Here is a 23,549-nt window from a genome sequence, read left to right on the forward strand (position 1 = left end):
GGGAGCGGAGTGAAGGAGAGTAGAATCTTTTTTTCCTATGAATTAAATAACAGCAGCAGAACAGAGGACATATACCAGGATGGGAGATATCTATATACAAGGATGGGGACATATATACCAGCATGGGGGATATAGTTACCAGGATGGGGTCCAGGATCAGGGAAATATTACCAGGATGGAGGACATATATATACCAGGATGGGGCCAGGATAAGGGATATATATATACCAGGATGGGGCCAGGATAAGGGATATATATACCAGGATGGGGGACATATATACCAGGATAAGGGACATATATACCAGGGTGGGCGATATATATATACCAGGATGGGAGTATATTTACTAGGATAAGGGACATATATACCAGGGTGGGGCCCAGGATAAGAGACATATATACCGGGATGGGGCCCAGGATAAGGGACATATATACCGGGATGGGGCCCAGGATAAGGGACATATATACTGGGATGGGGCCCACGATAAGGGACATATATACTCTATAGACTCTAGTTACACCACTGATGACCACAGAGGTCATGAATCAGCTGAGAGGAACTCAGAAAAAGAAAGAGAAAAGCGTTAGAAACTCTCCTGTTTGACCATAAGAACAAACTCACTGAAGGATCCTCAGTTAAGTCATTCTGCAGCCAGGAATAACACAGAGGCTTTAGAAGGGAAGCGGTGCAACATTTTTAATGGAACCCAATTACTAATGTTGTCTTCCATCACTGGGGTCCTGGGTTCATATCCCACCAAGGACATTAAGAAGAGTTTGTATGTTCTCCCCGTGTTTGCGTGGGTTTCCTCCGGGTTCTCCGGTTTCATCCCACATTTCAAAGACATACTGATAGGGAATCTAGATGGTCAGCCCCAATGGGGACAGAGATGACAATATCTGTAAAGCGCTGTGGAATTAATGGCGCTATATAAGTGAGTAAAATAAATAAAGTACAAAAATAATTTTTAACTCAAAATACCTGCATTTAAGGGAGAAAAAAAACTGTTTTGCAATAAACATTTTTTTTAATTTTAACAATTTGGGCCCCCAGACTCCTCTGCTAAGCCTTAACTCCCCAATAATATTTCACCCAGAATTTTTTTTAATCAAACGCTCATTATTTGGGAACGATGGATGGACCATTCCACGGCTCAACTTCTCTCCTGACTTCAGTCATCAAGCCTGCTGAGCCGGAGATGAGAAACGCGAGGATGATATCCATCGTCTCACCATTTAACAAGCATGTTCGGATTACAGTCGTGAAATATTAAAGTAACGGGGCAGAATCGGCCACATTCATCTTCGGCGCGGCTAGATTACACCATGGACCTTAATTTCTGCACAACAATAGTTTGGTAATTTTTACTGCTAAGATGCCGACATTTCCAAGACGTAATTTTCAATCATAAATTCACATTTTTAAAAGACAAATAAAACGTTAAAGGATCCGATCAGGAACCCAAGGGTAGATAGAGGATGCGAGGGATGCAGAGGTGGACGCACCACTGGAGCAACCTGTGCAGCCGCACAGAAGACCAAGAGGTAAGGGGCCATTACCACCTTCAAAGCAGGAGGAATTGGGCATTAGGATGAGATTTTGGACTGTAAAGGGCCCATATTTTATTCTTGCACAGGGGCCCCTCTTCTGTCTGTTTCCGCTCCTGAAATGATGACTTCTCTGGGACTGGTGAGAATTTACTCCTTTACATCTACTGTGGGGGAGAAGGGTCAAAGACACAAAGTAAAAGTCTGAACAACTTATGGGACATGATGATTTTTGCCCAATCTGGTCTTTTAGATCAAGGAGAGACTGGAGCACTGGGCTAGTGTGACACCCCAGGGGTCTGGTTGCCACAGTGATAGAGATATTACGTCTGAGAGCAGGTGGGAGGTCTCTTGGTCAGGGATCCTATGCATGCCACACCTCCTGCCCAGTCCTGGGAGGGGAAGAACTTCCCCTATATAAACCTAGGGCTGAGGCAGGGTTAGTGAGTAGAGAAGAAGTAGAGACAGAGAAAAGAAGCAAATACAGGAACAGAACATCAGGAGCTCTGTGGGAGCAGTGTTACAAGGAGTCAGGGGCTGGCAGCTGCAGAGCTCGCCCTGACTGAGAAGATTTCTTACCGGACCCGGAGTCCGAGGCTGTGGGGACTAATCTCTACCCAGCAGCAGAAACCGACCGGCAGGGGATTGCAGGTCCTCTGGCCCAGAAACCCGAAGGCACGGTCACACGCGTGGGACCAGCACCGCCATCGTGGAGCGGAAGCCATTAGAAGGCCCCGAGTCACCGGCCATACGGGTGAGCACCACACGGTACACTCAGGGACGTGGGCTACTTTTACCTGCCTCTAGCAAGGTAGTCAGAAGAGTACAGTTAGTTGGGAAGGCCTACAACTCCGCCTGGCCAGGGGAGATCCCATCTGCTCAAGGACTGACCAGGCCCCGATTGCTAGCAAGTACTCCGGGAGGGTCTATCTTTGTCACCAGTAAAGACCCTGAACTACACCGCATCGTCTCTGAGTGGTCCCTGCTATCCCCATCATCCACGTCGGCTGCCCTGAGGCCATACCCCTCCCGTTGGGGGTTATACCATCCACGCTGCACCATCCTTCCACTGGCCTCAGCGGTCTGCCCTGCAGCGGCAGCTCCATAGCTGCATTCAACGGGTGGCGTAGTCATCCACCATCTACTGCTAATAGACTGCCACTTAGTCTGACTCCCTGGGCACGGACCGGGTCACCGCCACGAGACTACTACCCCCATCTGATCCGGCTCCGGGTAGGCTCCCGCGTGCGCAACGCTGCGCGACTCAGGCCCAGGGGCGCGTCAACTTTTGGCGTAGTCGGCAGAATTTCGTGCCCGCAACCACCGGGTACTGCGTGCCTGAAAAAGAGACTTTTAAAACTTATCATCCGTGAAGATTCCCGCCATCCGGCGCCATCTTCAGCCTTCTTCCCGCCATCCGTGAGGTTTTCCCGCCATCCGGCGCCATTTTCAGCCTTCTTCCCGCCATCCGTGGAGTTTTCCCGCCGCTGGCCGCCATCTTGAAGACGCCGCGCGGGAAGAAGAGGGGCGTGGACTCCGAAAGCGCGCGAGAACTGAAGCCCCGCCTCACGTCCGGACGTTGCGTAAGGTCCTGGAAGGAGCCCAGCAGACGCCGACGTCACAGGAGCGCGACGGAAGGTCCTCAACCCTGACGATCCACTGCGGAGCCGCGGCCTACGGAAGAGGATCATCGCAAGGTAGGCCACGGTCCACTAGGGGGGAGAAGGATGTCGGATACGGAGGAGAGCTTCACCGCTCCAACCCCCGCCAGCGCCACCGCTGTGGCGGTCATGCCTTTCACCATGCCCTATATCCCGGGGGCAGCCTGGCTACCCCAGTACTCAGGGGAGTCACATACCCTGCAGGACTTTAGAGAAAAACTGGATAGCCTCTTCCAGGTGTACCCCCTCACAGAAGAGCAAAAAGTGAGCATCCTGGTGGCCCAATTAACCGGGGCAGCCCAAAGGGAGGTAAAGTCCTGGCCACCTGGGGGGAGGACTGTCGCAGGGATACTAACCCGGCTGAGGGACACCTTTGATACCCGCACCTCAGCCGAGATCAAGCTTAGATTCTACGGGTGCAAACAGCGGGCACATGAGAGTATAAGGGACTATGCCCTGAACCTACAAGAGGCCCTGAGGGCCATTAAGCAGACCGACCCTGACGGCGTGGGAGACGAGGACAGGCTGTTAACTGAACAATTTATAGAGGGTTTATATTGCAATGCCCACCGAACCCAGTTGCGGGCAATGGCCTTACAGGACCCTCATCTGGGATTTGCACAGTTCAAGGACAGAGCCATCCGGGTGCTCCGAGAACCGGCACCAGGTGGCGTTGTGACCCACAGACGCCCCACTACCACTTACCACCAGGAGGCGGCGCCCTTGTCGGCAGGGCCTGTGGGAGCTGATGCGCAGGCTTTGAACAATGACTCGGCTCCAGACCTGCACCATCAGGTCCAAGAGCTAGCTAAAAGAGTTGCTGCGCTAACCCGAACTGTGCAGTCTTTACAGGTTTCCACTCCAGGGAAGATCCAGCTGGCATCCGGACCGGAGGACATCCCGTGGCGTCGACCAAGGAGGACCCCACCGGCCAGAGGAAGACCCAGCGACCGATACAACGAGGACGGACAACCCATCTGCCGCCGCTGCAATCAACCCGGACATATGGCAAGGTACTGTCCTTTAAACGGGCACAACCTAGGGTAGAGGGCCAACCCCTAGGAAAAAGATCATCAGGCCCATCGAACTGGCGCGACAAATATGTGGGCGGACGTCCAGTCTTGCCTGTGGTACTGGATGGCATTCCTATGAGTGCCCTACTGGACACCGGATCACAGGTCACCACCATCCCGTACGTGCTCTTCAAGCAGTACTGGAATGACTCGGATATTACCCGCTACCCTGACGACGATTTGAGTATCATCGCCAGCAATGGTCAGCCCGTGCCACAGATCGCATTTAAAGAGGTGACCATTAAAATTGGTAGAGTTGAACTGGCAGCACAGGGACTGATCATTGTAGACATTGACAAACACGAGAGTCACCCAAAGATAACTCTAGGAACTAATGTAATTGAAAATTGTCTTGCAGAGGTGATTTTCCTTTTACAGCAGGTAGACAAGAACGCCAGCTCCGGCGAGCAGCGAGTGCTCCAAAAAGAGATCCGGGCACTGATGCGACGGCAACAGGTGGAACTCTCCGGCGGTGAGATTGGTAGCGTGAGAATGTGTGACCCTTTCCCTATTGCCATGCCCCCAAAAAGTGAAATGATGATTTGGTGCCGGGCAGCTATTGGTCTGAGAGGTAGAGATTACCAGGCAATGGTAGAGCCAGTTTACTCAGACAGTAGGCCCACCATCTTGACAGCACGGGGGGTGGTTAATGTACGCCATGGGAGGGTGCCCGTTCGCATAATCAATATCGGGAAGAGGGAAGTGTACCTGCCCCGGTATGCCACGCTAGCCAAATTATATACCATCAACCAAAATGCTATACAATCTGTGGAACCCTTGCCTCCATCTCACCCGGAGGAAGGTAACGGCTCTAAGAAAACAATGGAGGACTGGTGTCAGCAACTACATTTGGGTACTGACTCCACTCCCTCACACCAGAAACAGGGAGTCTATCGGGTGGTTCAAGAGTACGAGAGAGTGTTTAGTAAACACCCGTTAGACTTCGGGCGAGTCAAGGGGGTAGAACACCACATCCCCACGGGAGACCATCCTCCCATAAAAGAGAGGTATCGACCCGTACCCCCTGCACACTACCAACACGCCAAGGGGATGCTTAGAGACATGAAGGAGGCTGGGGTGATCAGGGATAGCTGTAGCCCCTGGGCAGCTCCACTAGTCTTAGTCAAAAAGAAAGACAACACCATGAGGATGTGTGTAGATTACCGGAAAATCAACCGTATCACACACAAGGATGCGTACCCCTTACCAAGGATAGAGGAGTCTTTGGCTGCTTTAAGATCTGCTAACTTCTTCTCTACCTTGGATCTCACTAGTGGGTACTGGCAGGTTCCTGTAGCAGAGGCGGACCGGGAGAAGACCGCATTCACCACCCCGATGGGACTTAGCGAGTTTACCTGTATGCCGTTCGGACTCTGCAACGCACCAGGAACCTTCCAACGATTAATGGAGTGCTGTCTGGGCCACAGAAACTTCGAGACGGTCCAGTTGTACCTGGACAATGTCATCGTATATTCTAAGACTTATGAGGACCACCTGAAACACCTGGCGGAAGTGTTCGAAGCTCTGGCAAGCTACGGCCTAAAGGTGAAACCCTCCAAGTGTCACCTCCTGAAACCAAAGGTGCAGTACCTGGGACACGTGGTGAGCGCTGACGGAGTGGCTCCCGACCCTGATAAGATCACCGCAATTAAGGAATGGCCAAGTCCCTCCAGTGTAAAGGAAGTGCGGCAGTTCCTCGGGTTGGTAGGCTACTACCGCAGGTTCATCCCCGGTTTCACCAAAAAGGCAGCGCCTATGCAAGACCTCCTGATAGGCCAGTCCCGGAAGGCCAAGAACCAGAAGCCGCCCTTCAGATGGGAGAAGTTGGAAGAAGAGTCCTTCCGCCAGCTGAAGATGGCCCTCACGGGGGATGAAATCCTGGCGTACCCGGATTACAGCCAGCCCTTTATCCTCTACACCGACGCAAGTAACATCGGGCTAGGAGCCGTGCTGTCCCAGATCCAGCAGGGGAAAGAGCGAGAAATCGCTTACGCCAGTCGAAAACTGCGACCCACCGAAAGAAACCCTGAGAATTACAGCTCATTTAAGCTAGAGTTCCTGGCAGTGGTGTGGGCAGTCACCGAACGCTTTAAGCACTACCTCGCTTCTTCCCGGTTCGTCGTGTACACGGATAACAACCCGTTGACACACCTGGACACGGCAAGACTCGGTGCCCTAGAGCAGAGATGGATGGTCCGCCTGTCCAACTATGAGTTCACCATCAAATACCGGGCAGGACGCTCCAATACCAACGCGGACGCCCTGTCCAGGATGCCAAACCTACCGGACGTAGGAGAAGATCCAGAGGGACTGGAAGAAGTCGAACTCCCCGCGTTTCACCGTCATGGGACTATCCAGTATTCCCATCGGGTAAGGAGTAAGCAAGGCGCTACGCTTAACCCCTTACCTCACTACAATTGGGCGGAAACGCAGGACAGTGACCCTGCCGTCCGGCTGGTGAAGGAGATGCTGACTCGGCCAGAGGCTCGCCTTGAACCAGACGCTCCGGAGGAAGCCAAGCAACTGTGGGCAGAAAAGAGTAGACTGTTCCTTTACAAGGGGAAGTTGTGCCGCAGAATGGTTAACTCCCGGACGCATGAACTAATCTGGCAAGTAGTGGTGCCACGAAGAGACGCAGCCATGGTGATGGAGGCATACCACGACGGGGCTGGCCACTTCGGATGGAAGAAGCTGGAGTTCCTGCTGCGCGAGCGGTTCCACTGGGTAGGCATGAGGGGAACCATCGAGAGGTGGTGCAGAGACTGTGGCCCGTGCAACCTAAGAAGGAAGGACCGTGCCAGCCAGAAGACTCCCCTGCAGTCCATCGTCACCCGGCAGCCGTTGGAACTGGTAGCCTTGGATCATGTAAAACTGACCCCAAGCAGAAGTGGCTACGTCTACGCACTAACCATCGTGGATCACTACTCCCGGTTCTTGGTTGTCGTCCCCGTCAAGGACTTAACAGCTCGAACAGCAGCTAGAGCCTTCCAGCAGCATTTCTGCCGTCCACACGGGTACCCGGACCAAGTGTTGACAGACCAGGGACCTGCCTTTGAAGCGAAGGTCTTCCAAGAATTCTGCACTCTGTATGGCTGCCGGAAGATAAGGACGACACCCTATCATCCGCAAACTAATGGACTTTGTGAGAAAATGAACCAGGTGGTAATGGATCTTCTGAAAACGTTGCCCCTGGAAGAACGCGGTCTGTGGCCTGAGAAGCTGCCTGATCTGGTGGACCTATACAACCACATCCCGGTAGGTTCCACCAACTGTACCCCGGCTTACCTAATGAGGGCGAGACCTGGTAAGTTACCTGTTGACCTGGAAATGGGAGTCCTGACACCCGAGGACACTTCACCAGAAGCAGACTGGGACACAGAGAGGCAGCAGCAGTACCGGAGAGTACAGGAGAGCGTGGAGCGAAGTCTCTGTCAGGCTAGGGAAAGACCAGAGAAAACTTACAACCAGTATGCTCCCGCTGTTCCCCTGGTACCCGGAGAGCAGGTCTTGAAGAGAAAAAGACGGCTCCACAAGTTGGACGACCAGTGGGAGAAGGACCCGTACACCGTACTGCCCTCAAGCCACGACATCCCAAAGGTCTGTACCATCAGTAAAGACGGAGGAGAAACCACAACCATTGTATCCCGGGATCACCTGAAGAAGTGTCCCGAACAGCTACGGAACCCTGAAGAGGAACAAGAAGACCCTCGACTCGTAGAGGAAAGGGAAGACATGGTTAGTACTGTGTTCGGAGACTTCCCTCGGTCTTGGACTCAAGTCAATGGCGCAGTTGTGGTACCCGTACTCACCTTCCTCCAACCAGCATCCCAAGCACCTACGGAGCGACAGGTAGAGCTGGAAGAGCAGCCGGTCCAGGAGGCAGAAGACTCCACACAAGCAGAACAGGAGGATCAACCCTCTGCTTATAGTGAGCCTGCCGTACCCCTAGTGAGCCAAGGAGCCGGTAGACAGCTGCCCAGTTTACCCTTGACAGCTCCTACACCCTGTAGTTCAGGGCTAGACAGTCAGCTCCGTAGGTCCACTAGGGCCACTGTAGTGCCGGCGTCCCTGCCCTCTGCTAGGCAGGGACGCTGCTCCTCTCACCGCTCTGCTCCGTGCCCGGCTTCCTCCCCCCGCTCTGCTGTCAGCGCGCGCTCCGTCCCGGCGTCCTCCTCCTGCTCTGCTCTCAGCGCGCGCTCCTTCCCGGCCCCTGTGCTTAGGGCGCGCGCGCGCTCCCCTCCTCTTAAAGGGGCCGCGCGCGCCGCCCTAAAGAGTCCCCGGCCAATGGCCGGAGGACTTCATCATATATAAGGCACCTCCTCCAAAATGGAGGTGCCCGAGCAATGTTGTTTGCACCTGTGTCTCACCTGTGCTTCAGCCCTCAGGTCCCGTTGCCAGTTTCCTGCCAGTTTCCTGCTAGTTACCTGCCAGTACCTGCCAGTTACCTGCCTGATTCCTGCCTGAATACTTGTTACCTGTCTGCCAGTCTGAGGTCCGACGGTCTGCCTTACTACTCCTGTCAGTCTGTCTAAAGGACCAGCCTGCCCGCTCACCTGGGAGCGCACATCAGCTACCTGCCTGCTTGCCTGAGGTCCGACGGTCTGCCTTACTACTCCGGTCAGTCTGTCTATGGACCAGCTTGCCCGCTCACCTGGGAGCGCTTCTCCGTTATCTGCCTGCTTGCCAGCCCGGAGGCTCCGTTGTCACGTGCTGTGACCACCAGCTACTCCAGACTCTTGCCCGCTCACCTGGGAGCGCATCTCCGTTACCTGCCTGCTTGCCAGCCCGGAGGTCCCGTTGTCACGTGCGGTGACCATCAGCTATTCCAGAGACTCTTGCCCGCTCACCTGGGAGCGCTTCTCCGTTACCTACCTGCCTGCCAGCCCGGAGGTTCCGCCGTCACGTGCCGTGACCACCTGCTATTCCAGAGACTCTCGCTTGCTCACCTGGGAGCACACATCTACCACCTGCCTGCTAGCCTACCCGGAGGCTCTGCCATCACAGGTCGTACCTACCCCTTACCCAGAGACTGCCCTGATCACTTGCCGTAACTCCCTGTCCGTTCACCCAGAGACTGCCACCCGCTCCCTTACAAGGGCCGCCCCCTTGTATAGTAGCTCAGAGGTTCCGCCTCCCGGACCCGTTACAGTCCGCCTCCCGGACCCGTTACAGTTTGCTCGGGCCATGGAACCCGGTGGCACCCAAGCTCCCTCGCTCTCGGACCTCGCTCTTGAACTGTCCCGTCAGAGGTCCCAACAGGAGGCCATCCTGGGTCACCTGCGGAATGTTAATACTCGCCTGAACACTCTGTCTGATCCACCAACAACCTCCGCCAGTGCCATATCTTGCAATCCGGCGGCTCCGCTGCTCACTAATACTATGGTATCCTACCCCGGACCCCGGCTTTCTGCACCTCCTCGCTTCGGAGGCGACCCCGTCCAGGCTCGGGGCTTCTTGAATCAGTGCACCCTGCATTTTGAACTTTTGTCCTACCAGTTTAACTCCGACCGGGCCAAAATTGCCTTCATCATGTCCCATCTCACCGGGGAGGCCCTGGCCTGGCTGAATCCTCTATGGGAGAGAGGAGACCCCCTGGTGTCCAACTTGCCTGCTTTTCTCACGGCTTTCCGGAAAGTCTTCGACGAACCCGGACGGAAGACCTCATCTGCATCATCGTTGCTACGCCTCCGTCAGGGGAGTCTCACCGTGGGCCAATATGCCATACGGTTCCGTACCCTTGCCTCGGAGCTGGCCTGGGATAACGACGCTCTGGTTTCCGTCTTCTGGGAGGGTCTGTCCGGCCGTATTAAAGATGAACTTGCCGGTCGGGACATTCCTACCACTCTCGATGACTTAATAACTCTTGCCACCCGAATTGACCTACGGTTTCAGGAGCGTGCCAAAGAGGTCACCCGTGAGAGAAGGATTCCACGTTTAGCTCCTACTTTCCAGAAACCCGTCATTCCCTCCATCTCTCCCCAGGTACACTCTCCTGAGCCTATGCAGGTCGACCAGACCAAGATGGTCAAAACCCGTCAGGACTCACGCCGTGCCGAGGGGAGCTGCTTCTACTGTGGCAGTAAGGAGCACCGGATCCGTGCCTGCCCGGAGAGGTCGGGAAACGCCTGTGTCTAGGTTCGCTCAGAGAGGTCCACCTAGACAAGAATAAATCCTCTCCATCCCTGCTGTTGTCAGTTTCGATCATCTACGGGGAGAACCGTTATTTCGAACTAGCCCAACTTGACTCTGGAGCAGCCGGGAACCTTATTTCACAGTCCCTGGTTGAGAAATACCGCATCCCCACCAAACCTCTGGCTGTACCCTTGTCTGTCGCTGCCGTGGATGGGGGCCTCTTACCTCGCCCCATTCAACTCATCACCGAATCCATTACCCTGCAGGTGGGAACGCTGCATTCTGAAAGTATCTCCTTTCATGTTCTGCCTGGACTCTCTCACGCCCTCTTGCTAGGTCTGCCCTGGCTCCAGAGACATGCACCCGTGCTAGACTGGCAAACCGGAGAGGTCCTTCGCTGGGGACAAGACTGTCATAAAACCTGCCTGGTTCCCGTCCATCCCGTCCGTCCCTCTCCTACCCCAGCTAATCTACCTGGACTTCCGATTCCTTATTGGTCTTATGCAGATGTCTTTAATAAAAAGGAGGCAGAGACATTACCACCACATAGACCATACGACTGTCCCATCGACCTGCTACCCGGTACTACTCCTCCCCGTGGGCGTATCTATCCTTTATCCGCTGCTGAGACCCGGTCAATGTCCGAATATATTGAGGAGAATCTGGCCAGAGGATTCATCCGGAAATCTACCTCCCCGGCGGGAGCAGGCTTCTTTTTCGTCAAAAAGAAGGACGGCTCTCTCCGTCCCTGTATAGACTATAGAGGCCTAAACCTGATCACGGTGAAGAATAAGTACCCCCTTCCGCTCATTCCAGAATTATTTGATCGTCTGAGGGGGGCTAGGATCTTCACCAAACTGGACCTTCGTGGGGCGTACAACCTGGTTCGTATTCGTCAGGGGGATGAATGGAAGACGGCATTCAACACCCGGGACGGCCACTATGAATACCTGGTAATGCCCTTTGGTCTCTGTAACGCTCCTGCCGTCTTTCAAGAGTTGGTCAATGACATCTTCCGGGACCTTCTCTACTCCTGCGTAGTGGTGTACCTGGACGACATCTTGGTCTTCTCTCCGGATCTCCAGACTCACCGGAGGGACGTTCGTCAGGTCCTGCTCAGGCTAAGGCAGAACCATCTCTACGCTAAATTTGAGAAGTGCCTCTTTGAGCAGACCTCGCTTCCGTTTCTGGGCTACATTATCTCTCAGACCGGCCTTCAAATGGATCCTGAGAAACTGTCTGCCATCGAGAAATGGCCCCGACCGGAGGGGTTGAAGGCCATTCAGCGTTTCCTGGGCTTCGCCAACTACTACCGCCTCTTCATACCACACTTCTCTTCCCGGACGGCCCCAATTTCTGCGCTCACCCGTAAAGGTACTAATCCCAAAGAGTGGCCACCCGAAGCAGAGGAGGCCTTTCTTTCCCTTAAACAGGCCTTCTCTTCCGCCCCGGTGCTGCATCGCCCAGATGGCAACAAGCAGTTCTTCCTGGAAGTTGACGCCTCCTCCTCTGGAGCCGGAGCGGTACTTACTCAAAAATCATCTTCCGGGAGGATGGTAACTTGTGGCTTCTTCTCTAAACTCTTCTCCTCCTCTGAGCGCAACTATTCCATAGGAGACCGAGAGTTATTGGCCATCAAACTGGCATTGGAGGAGTGGCGTTACCTGCTCGAGGGGGCTCTTCACCCGGTAATAATTTACACTGACCACAAGAACTTGGCTTACCTCCAGCATGCCCAGAGACTTAACCCGCGCCAAGCCCGGTGGTCCTTGTTTTTTGCTCGTTTTGATTTTGTCCTTCATTTTCGCCCGGCTGACAAAAACGTCAAGGCGGATGCCTTGTCTCGATCCTTTCTGGTGTCTGATCTCGAGGAGGATCCGAAACATATCATCGATCCCGCCAGAGTAATGCAGGTGGCTCCCGTGAGTCTAAATCGTCTTCCTCCTGGTAAGACGTTCGTACCAGTACCTGATCGGGAGAAGATTCTACACTGGGGTCATTCGTCTAAACTAGCTGGCCACGCCGGTCAGAAAAAGACCCTCCAGCTTATTACCCGGCACTACTGGTGGCCTAACCTGCACAAGGATGTAATAGACTTTGTTTCTGCCTGTGTGTCCTGCGCCCGCAACAAAGTTCCGAGACACCTGCCGGCCGGCCGCCTCCTACCTCTGCCAGTACCTGCTGCCCCCTGGCAGCATATAGCGATGGACTTCATTACTGATCTGCCCGTCTCTGCCGGTTGTACGGTCATTTGGGTGGTCGCTGACCGCTTCTCCAAGATGGCTCACTTCATTCCACTGCCAGGTCTTCCGTCTGCACCCGAGCTGGCTAAAGACTTTATCCGCCACATCTTCCGTCTTCATGGCCTGCCCCGTCACATCGTGTCGGATCGTGGGGTACAGTTCACTTCCCGTTTCTGGAGAGCCACTTGTAAATTGCTGGACGTCACCCTGGACTTCTCCTCCGCTTACCACCCACAGTCTAATGGTCAAGTGGAGCGGATCAATCAGAACCTGACCAGTTACCTTCGGCACTTCGTTAATGCCCACCATTCTGACTGGGTGGATCTCCTGCCATGGGCCAAATTCTCGTACAACAATCACGAGAGCGAGTCTTCCTCCAAATCCCCGTTTTTTGTAGTCTACGGTCAGCATCCTCGGATCCCGTTTCCCGTCTCCACCTCGGCGGACAATCCGGCTGCGGAATCTCTTGTTAACAAATTTTCCTCCATATGGGAGAGTACCCGGTCCGCACTCCTTCTGTCATCCGAGCGTATGAAAAGACACGCTGACAAAAAACGTCTGGACCCTCCTCAATTCCGCCCTGGGGATAAAGTCTGGCTCTCGTCCAAATATGTCCGGCTCAAGATCCCTTCCTATAAGTTAGGGCCTCGGTTCATCGGCCCACTGGAGGTCATCAGTCAGATCAACCCGGTGGCCTATAAATTGAAACTCCCGGCCAACTTACGGATCCCTAACTCCTTCCATGTGTCTCTCCTCAAACCTGTGGTACTTAACTCTTTTTCCAAGTCTACAGGTACGCCTCCTGCTCCGGTTTCTGCTGAGGACGAGTTTGAGGTAGAGAACATTCTTGCCACCAAAAGGGTAAGAGGAAAGACCTTTTTCCTGGTAGATTGGAAGGGGTTTGGTCCTGAGGAGAGAACGTGGGAGCCCCGGGAGAACATCCATGCCCCTCTCATCCTAGCTAAATTTCTGTCTGGCCTAAAAAAGGGGGGGCCTAAAGGGGGGGGGACTGTAGTGCCGGCGTCCCTGCCCTCTGCTAGGCAGGGACGCTGCTCCTCTCACCGCTCTGCTCCGTGCCCGGCTTCCTCCCCCCGCTCTGCTGTCAGCGCGCGCTCCGTCCCGGCGTCCTCCTCCTGCTCTGCTCTCAGCGCGCGCTCCTTCCCGGCCCCTGTGCTTAGGGCGCGCGCGCGCGCGCTCCCCTCCTCTTAAAGGGGCCGCGCGCGCCGCCCTAAAGAGTCCCCGGCCAATGGCCGGAGGACTTCATCATATATAAGGCACCTCCTCCAAAATGGAGGTGCCCGAGCAATGTTGTTTGCACCTGTGTCTCACCTGTGCTTCAGCCCTCAGGTCCCGTTGCCAGTTTCCTGCCAGTTTCCTGCCAGTTTCCTGCTAGTTACCTGCCAGTACCTGCCAGTTACCTGCCTGATTCCTGCCTGAATACTTGTTACCTGTCTGCCAGTCTGAGGTCCGACGGTCTGCCTTACTACTCCTGTCAGTCTGTCTAAAGGACCAGCCTGCCCGCTCACCTGGGAGCGCACATCAGCTACCTGCCTGCTTGCCTGAGGTCCGACGGTCTGCCTTACTACTCCGGTCAGTCTGTCTATGGACCAGCTTGCCCGCTCACCTGGGAGCGCTTCTCCGTTATCTGCCTGCTTGCCAGCCCGGAGGCTCCGTTGTCACGTGCTGTGACCACCAGCTACTCCAGACTCTTGCCCGCTCACCTGGGAGCGCATCTCCGTTACCTGCCTGCTTGCCAGCCCGGAGGTCCCGTTGTCACGTGCGGTGACCATCAGCTATTCCAGAGACTCTTGCCCGCTCACCTGGGAGCGCTTCTCCGTTACCTACCTGCCTGCCAGCCCGGAGGTTCCGCCGTCACGTGCCGTGACCACCTGCTATTCCAGAGACTCTCGCTTGCTCACCTGGGAGCACACATCTACCACCTGCCTGCTAGCCTACCCGGAGGCTCTGCCATCACAGGTCGTACCTACCCCTTACCAAGAGACTGCCCTGATCACTTGCCGTAACTCCCTGTCCATTCACCCAGAGACTGCCACCCGCTCCCTTACAAGGGCCGCCCCCTTGTATAGTAGCTCAGAGGTTCCGCCTCCCGGACCCGTTACAGTCCGCCTCCCGGACCCGTTACAGCCACTAGAGGCCAGTTACCCGCACGTTGGAGAATTTGAAATGTATAAATTGTTTTATTTGTGGTTACCTGTTTTTCTTGTTGCTTGTGTATAATTATGTGTTTCTAGTTGTTTATAGGAGTCTTTGGTGGATTTACCGGGAATCCTTTGTACATAGTTGGAGCGTAACCCAGGACGGACTAAAGACTGTTAAGGACTCGGGGCAGGACAGACCCCTACCTGGTTACGTCTCCCTGTTTTGGTGAAAGGGACACCTTGCTTTCTTCAAAGACTGCACCCGGTTACGGACATGCCGTGACCACCTTTATGTGTTTCTTTATTGTATTGTTATTGTTATACCTTGTTATGTTTTTCCAAAAATATGTTTAATCCCGGAGTACTAAATTTCACTAGGGGGGAATGTGTGACACCCCAGGGGTCTGGTTGCCACAGTGATAGAGATATTACGTCTGAGAGCAGGTGGGAGGTCTCTTGGTCAGGGATCCTATGCATGCCACACCTCCTGCCCAGTCCTGGGAGGGGAAGAACTTCCCCTATATAAACCTAGGGCTGAGGCAGGGTTAGTGAGTAGAGAAGAAGTAGAGACAGAGAAAAGAAGCAAATACAGGAACAGAACATCAGGAGCTCTGTGGGAGCAGTGTTACAAGGAGTCAGGGGCTGGCAGCTGCAGACCTCGCCCTGACTGAGAAGATTTCTTACCGGACCCGGAGTCCGAGGCTGTGGGGACTAATCTCTACCCAGCAGCAGAAACCGACCGGCAGGGGATTGCAGGTCCTCTGGCCCAGAAACCCGAAGGCACGGTCACACGCGTGGGACCAGCACCGCCATCGTGGAGCGGAAGCCATTAGAAGGCCCCGAGTCACCGGCCATACGGGTGAGCACCACACGGTACACTCAGGGACGTGGGCTACTTTTACCTGCCTCTAGCAAGGTAGCCAGAAGAGTACAGTTAGTTGGGAAGGCCTACAACTCCGCCTGGCCAGGGGAGATCCCATCTGCTCAAGGACTGACCAGGCCCCGATTGCTAGCAAGTACTCCGGGAGGGTCTATCTTTGTCACCAGTAAAGACCCTGAACTACACCGCATCGTCTCTGAGTGGTCCCTGCTATCCCCATCATCCACGTCGGCTGCCCTGAGGCCATACCCCTCCCGTTGGGGGTTATACCATCCACGCTGCACCATCCTTCCACCGGCCTCAGCGGTCTGCCCTGCAGCGGCAGCTCCATAGCTGCATTCAACGGGTGGCGTAGTCATCCACCATCTACTGCTAATAGACTGCCACTTAGTCTGACTCCCTGGGCACGGACCGGGTCACCGCCACGAGACTACTACCCCCATCTGATCCGGCTCCGGGTAGGCTCCCGCGTGCGCAACGCTGCGCGACTCAGGCCCAGGGGCGCGTCACTAGCACAGAGAGCGGAGGCCGGCATGAAGAGGGTTTGGAGTAGGGTCATAGTGGCTAGTGGCTTCGGGGTCCTTGAAGTTGGTTTTAAATTGGTATGGGGGATTCATCAGGACATGGGTCCCTCTGTTATAAGTTGGTTCTTTGGTCTGGTGATTGTCTGGGCTTACGGCAAAGGAATGTCGGAATGTCGAGTCCCAGGTTAGCGTTTATCCGTTAATGAACCCTTTGGATTTTGGTGCTTTTGAACCTGTGGGTTGCGGTTGGGAGTAAGTATGGTTCCCTTATGGTCAATTTTAGGGTCACCAGACTTTTGTAGCTTCAAGGACCTTGAAAAATGATTATAAATGTTTGTAATGTTTATAATATAAAGCCGTTGTGGCCAATATCATTCAACCTCATGTGTCTGTCGTTTTTATAGGTATGTGAGGGATTTGTGAGGGTAGGAATCTTTCACTAAGGGGTTTAATGGTTATAGGAACCACTGGAGAGTCGACAATACCAACGTCATGATTAATGGGGCAAGTAACCATCTCAGAGCTGAGGAGGAAAAGTGCCATGTCCAGAGGCATACAAACCAACAGGTTATGAAACTTATTGATGGTGGTGAAAAAGAGAAGCATTGCCTTTTGACATTGTTTGGTAAAAAGGAAAAATAACCAATCATTTAACGGAGCCAAATTTGGGAACAGTTTTTTCTTAAAAGATAACTTGTGCCTGTACATGAGAAATGTCACAAGAGTTAATTTGCTTGAAAGGTGCCACGTGCAATTATGAACTAGAGATCGCAAGGTCAGTGTGGACATCTAGCGAAATCTGGTGCTGGATAAGGATGTTATCAACACCATGGATGGCAAGAAGAATGAACAAATCAATCAATTTTGGAACAAATCAAGCCAGATATGTCACTTGAAGCAAGGATCACCAAGCTACGACTTGCCTACTTTGGACACATCATATCAAGAAAGCAATCACTGGAGAAGAACATCATGGTCTGAAGAATAGAAGAAGCAAGACGAAGAGGAAGGCTTGATACAATCAAGATAACGGCGAAGAGGAAGACCAGCAGCCCGATGGCCTGATACTTTCAAGATAATGACGAAGAGGAAGACCAGCAACCTGATGGCTTGATACTATCAAGATAACGACAAAGAGGAAGACCAGCAACCGGATGGCTTGATACTATCCAGATAATGACGAAGAGGAAGACCAGCAACCCAAAGGCTTGATATTATCAAGATAACAACGAAGAGGAAGACCAGCAATCCAAAGGCTTGATACTATCAAGATAACGATGAAGAGGAAGACCAGTAACCTGATGGCTCAATATTATCAAGATAACAACGAAGAGGAAGACCAGCAACCCCATGGCTTGATACTATCAAGATAACAGAGGAGAAGACCCTGGTAGACCTATCTAGGCTTGCACAAGATCTTCCTACAGATCGTTCATCCACCAAGTCACCATGGCTTGTGATCGAGCAGAAGACCATTAAAAAAAGAAAGTGCTCGCAGCATTGCCAAGATCAAGGGTATAGGGAAAATTTGTAAATATGTAGTAATTATTAGGATAAGCTTCCTAAGTAACGGATTTTGCGCTGCGGTTTCGCTTGCAGAAGATACGTTGCATTTTACACTGTCAGCAAAGTCCATGAGATTTTTAGAAATCTGCAAAAAAAAACTGCAGTGTAAACTGACGAGAATATGCCCCTGTGGATATTGTTGTGGCACCTGCGCTGTGTGAGATCCGCGATGGAGATGCTACGTGGGAACGTAGCCTCAAACAGTGAGATAGCGGAGCTTGTTCTAGACCAGGTTCATTTATGCTTTAAAGTACAGATCCAGATGTAACAGAGCGGAGTTTGTCATTCCACTGTGAAGGAGACATATTTTCTTCACCATCAGGTGACACGTTCGGCTCTGCTGCATCTGTACATGGTTGTTGCATACAATATGGAGCACTGGCGGACACAGTCAGGAGATGGCCCTTGTGCAAGAACAGTCCAATAGATCCTCATAATGCCAGCTTTGGAGACTGTAGTGGCCCCCGAACCTCTTGGGCCCCAGGATGCACCAATGATATGTCCTCCCCTGATATAGAGCTTTTCATACCTCCCATGTGACCGATGCAGAATTTGTTCCCCCCCTTCCCATTTCTCTGCTCTCCTTGATAAAAGAAGAATAACGCTCTGGTTACTTATTTGCTATCACACTTAATTACCGGCAGGCGCTCGGCAGCAGGCGCTCCGCTAAATGCTTTTACTGACAGTTTCCTTTCCGGCAGTCAAGGTGCCATTTGAAAGGTTTCAATTGCAGGAGATTGTATCTGGTGTAATTCAGAAATAAAAGCCGCGCAGTCTGTAAACTCCCGATACACAGGATGGGAGATGTAATCTCCGGAGAGCAGAGAAGCGACAGATGCTGCAGGTAGGAGATCAGTCCTTCTGCTCAACATCTTACATGTGAGGCAGGATTAAAGCGAGGGCAAATGGGGCAATTGTCCTGGATCCTCCACAACACCAAATATATATTTTTATTTTTTTGAACACTGTATGGCGGTATTATTACACATATCTAATAATCTTATTTGGGCAGTGAGTTATAGACTGTTTGCACTACACAGAACATACAGTGCTGCAGAGTATCTTGGTGCCAGGGGCCCAAGGGTTAAGGGGGCCCACTTCCACCACCAAAAGAGTAACAGCATAATAAAACTATTAAACAACAAAAGGTTCATACATTGTTCTTGTACAAGGGCAGTCTTAAAATTATTATTTTTCTTCCTGTAATTTGAGCGCCATATGGCAGTATTTGAGCATTTTATAATAGTTTTACTGTAGCACTGTAAACATATTTTTTGTGCACTGTATGTCAAAACTATTTTAGTACTGTATTGCAGTATTACTTGAGTACTATACGGTAATATTACTATATTAGCAGCAATATTTGCACACTATGGCAGTATTATTGGTTTACTATATGGTAGTATTTTGCACTGTATGAGAGTATAAATGGAGCATTGAATGGTAGTAATATTTACACACTATATAGCATTATTAAGGGAGCATTGTATGGCAGTATTTGAGCACTGTATGATAGCAATATTGTAGTATTTGTGCACTGCATAGTAATATGATTGGAGCACTGTATGGCGTTATTGAAGTATTCAGTACCGTATGATACTACTATTAGTGCACTGTACTGTAAAATTGGTCCACTATTTGGTAATATTATTGGAGCACTGCATGGCAGTATTATTTGAGTATTGTATGTTCGTATTCTTTAACCGCTGTATGGTAATATTATTGAAGCACGGTATGGTAGTATTTGAGTACTATATGCTATTATTTTAGCACCGTATAGTAGCATCATTAGTGCACTGCACTGTAGTATTTGTTGTTTATGTATTGTATGGTAATATTACTGGATCTCTGAAATTATTGAAGCACAGTATCAAAGTATTATTTAAGTACTGTATGGCAGTGTTATCCGAGTACTGCGGGATAGTTAAGCATTGTGAGATAATATTATTGTAGCGTTGCATGGTAGTATTATTGGGACACTGTTTTGCAGTATTATTGAAGCACAGTTTGGCAGTATTATTTCATTACTTTATGCTAGTAATATTTAAGAACTGTATGTTATTATTGGAGCACTGTGGTGTAGTATTAGTCCATGACATGAAAGTATTAACAAGCACTGTATAGCAGTATTATTTGAGTACTGCGGAATAGTTAAGCATTGAGAGATAATAATATTGTAGTGCTGCATGGTAGTATTACTGGGACACTGTTTGGCAGTATTATTGAAGCACAGTATGGCAGTATTATTTGAGTACTTTATGGTAGTAATATTTAAGAACTGTATGTTGTTATTATTGGAGCACTGTGGTGTAGTATTAGTCAACTACATGGAAGTATTATCGAGCACTGTATAGCAGTATTATTTGGGTACTGTATGGTAGTATTTAAGCATTGTGAGAAAGTATTATTGTAGCACTGCATGGCAATACTTTTGGGACACTTTGGCAGTATTATTGAAGCACGGTATGGCAGTATTATTTCATTACTTTATGGTAGTAATGTTTAAGAACTATTGTCATGGGTGTGTCAGATGTGACAGACAGTCGCCCTGCAGTTGGTTGCAGAAGATCTCTTCGTTTGGCATTACAGACACCTTCTTAGAGCTGTCTCACTCTAGGACCCAGCGGCTACCTCCCTCCTTCTAATTGACACCCAGGCCTGGGTGTTTAAATATTTTCTGTTTGCTACAGGGAGGCATCGATGATATTCACATGTTTCCTTATGAAGGCTTGAAGCTATTGCAGTCTGCTTACTTCCTCTCTGGTGTTTTGGAGGACGTTTGGTATAATCTCTCTGAAGTCGGCTCAAGCTAAGTTACTGTTAGAAACTTGCTCTTAGGTTTTTTCCTTTGCTGGTCACATGACCTTGTTGGCCTATTTAATCCTGCTCCGCCCTTCTGGCTTTGCTGGACTTCATTGTATAACTACTTTCTAGCTAGCCTGTGCTCTGTATCTAACTCTGTTAGTTTGCTTGGTCTACGGACCTCTGTGTTCTTTATATTTTGTTTGTTCGTCTGTCTGCTACTATTTCTGTTAGGAGGTGTCCCTTTTCCTCCCAGTCCCTAGTACTTGTAGGGATTCCTTCCCCACATCTATAGGTCTCCGTACAGACTAGCTGAGGACTTTAGCAGGTCTGATCGCAGGATCAGGTCCCCTGTTACATCGTAGGGATTAAGCTGAGTTCTATCGTAGGGACAGATCTCCTCTCTTTCCTTAGCTCTGGTAGCAGAACATAACAGTAAGTCCAGCCTGCAAATTCTCTAAGGAAAGATTTTTCTGTTCCATCATGGTGTCGGTTCAGGATTTGGCTCATCGCCTGCAGGGGCTCTCTCTGGAGGTGGCCGAGCTCCGTCAGCACGTGAGTAACTGTCCTGGAGCACATTTCTTGGAGCCTAAGGTATGTTTGCCGGATTTATTTTTTGGTGAACACCGAGAATTTTTTTTCATTTAAAAATGCTTGCTTATTGTATTTTCATTTGAGACCCAAGTCCTCTGGGGATGAATCCCAGCGCATAGGGTTCATAATGTCACTTTTGCGCAAAGAGCCTCAGGAGTGGGCCTTTTCTTTGCAACCTAGTGATACATGCTTCAGATCAGTGGATAGTTTTTTTTCTGCTTTGGGACTATTATATGATGATCCTGACCGTGTCTCATCAGCTGAGACTGAGTTAAGACGTTTGAGACAGGGATCAGGTAATGTGGAAAAATATTGTACTCATTTCCGTCGTTGGTCTACTCAAACAGGGTGGAACGATTCTGCTCTGAAAAGTCTATTTCTTGCTGGGCTCAATGAAAGGGTTAAAGACCTGCTAATTGCTTATCCTACACCTGAAGATTTGCAACAGGCTATGCAATTAGCTATACGGGTGGATAGGAGACTGCGTGCAAGGGTTAATGAGAGCAAATCCTCTGCTATGTCAGTTTCTGGTTATGAGAATGTGTGTACTAACAGTGGTGAACCGATGGAGATTGGATCGGTGGCACCTCGCTCTCAAGAAAAAGACCGTAGATTTTCTGAAGGCTTGTGTTTCTATTGCGGAAAATCTGGTCATTTGATTAAAGGCTGTGAGCTTCGTATGAAGAAAGAAAAAAAAATGGTCAGTCATGCCCGTATTGCCTGTTTAAATTCCAAGGGTGTATTTTTAGCTGCTTCCACGATTGCTCAGGAAAAATTAATGGAATTTCGGGTGTTTGTTGATTGTGGGTCTACTCTGAATGTAATTGATGGGGGATTCTTGGAAAGACTCAATTTAAAACCCGAACCTTTATCATCCCCCATTGCTGTGGTTTCTGTGGATGGTTCCCCTTTGAAGAATATTACTCTCAAGGTCTGTGAATTTCCTCTCACTATTAATGGTGTTCACCATGAGAAATTGGATTTGGTAGTTTTGAATAACTTGCCTTCTCCAGTAATATTGGGATTGCCCTGGTTAAAATTTCACAATCCTGTACTGGATTGGTCTACCAGTGAAATTAAATCCTGGAGCCATAAATGTTATGACAAGTGTTGTAACGGGCGTATTGCAGCTTTGGATAGGGGAGAATTGCCTGTTCCTATTCAGGATTTTTGGAGAGTTTTTTCTGAGAAGGAATCGCAGGTTTTGCCTCCCCATAGAGACTATGATTGTTCTATTGAATTTGTCCCTGGAGCGACTCTTCCTAAAAGTCGTTTATTTAACCTTACTATTCCTGAGAGGAAGGCTTTGGAGGAATACATACAGACAAGTTTGGCCGCCGGTCACATTAGGCCTTCCAAGTCTCCTGTGGCGGTTGGATTTTTTTTTGTAAAAAAAAAGGACGGCGGTTTACGTCCTTGTCTGGATTTTCGTGAGATTAACAAAATTACTGTACGCAATCCTTACCCACTGCCATTGATTCCTGATCTGTTTAACCAGTTAATGGGGGCCAAGTGGTTCTCTAAAATTGACCTTAAGGGGGCATACAATTTGTTGCGCATGAAGGAGGGTGACGAATGGAAGACTGCTTTTAACACTCCTGTGGGTCATTTTGAGAATCTGGTTATGCCTTTTGGTCTTACTAATGCTCCTGCATTTTTTCAGAATCTTATTAATGACATCCTTAGACCTTTGATCGGCAAAAATGTGGTTGTGTATTTGGATGACATTTTGATTTATTCGCCGGATCTGGAGTCTCATTGGCGGAGCGTACGTGAGGTATTACAGTTATTAATGGACAATTCGCTTTTTGCTAAGCTGGAGAAATGTAAGTTCGCTGTACAGAGAATTAGTTTTCTGGGTTAAATTATCTCCAGCGAGGGCTTTGAGATGGACCCGGTTAAAGTTCAAGCTGTGCAGGAATGGCCTAGGCCTATTGGTTTGAAATCGATACAGAGGTTTTTAGGTTTCGCCAATTATTACAGAAAATTCATAAAAAATTTTTCTAGTATTGTCAAACCTCTGACCGATCTCACCAGGAAAGGTGCTGATGCGGTTCAGTGGTCTTCTGAGGCCATTGAAGCTTTTGTGTATCTCAAGGAGAGGTTCACCTCTGCTCCCATCCTTATGCAGCCTGATGTGACTAAGCCGTTTTTGGTTGAAGTTGATGCTTCCTCTGTGGGGGTTGGCGCAGTATTGTCTCAGGATAACGGGGATGGATTACATCCCCGTGCCTTTTTTTCAAAAAAATTTTCGGAGACTGAACTGAATTACGATATTGGTAATCGGGAATTATTGGCTATTAAACTCGCATTTGAACACTGGCGCCACTTCTTGGAAGGTGCGGAATTTCCCGTTCAGGTTCTTATGGA

The 23,549-nt window shown here is 50.6% G+C and overlaps 1 protein-coding gene across 2 annotated transcripts in view; it reads right to left on the reverse strand.

The window, feature by feature from the left end:
* Window positions 1-23,549, reverse strand: part of NELL1 (neural EGFL like 1) — a 932,419-nt gene that overhangs the window by 566,882 nt on the left and 341,988 nt on the right. The window lies entirely within an intron of this gene.

Source organism: Phyllobates terribilis, unplaced genomic scaffold (genome assembly GCF_046119375.1).
Source record: "Phyllobates terribilis strain yellow unplaced genomic scaffold, ASM4611937v1 Scaffold_13__5_contigs__length_258822181, whole genome shotgun sequence".
Classification (NCBI taxonomy): domain Eukaryota; kingdom Metazoa; phylum Chordata; class Amphibia; order Anura; family Dendrobatidae; genus Phyllobates; species Phyllobates terribilis.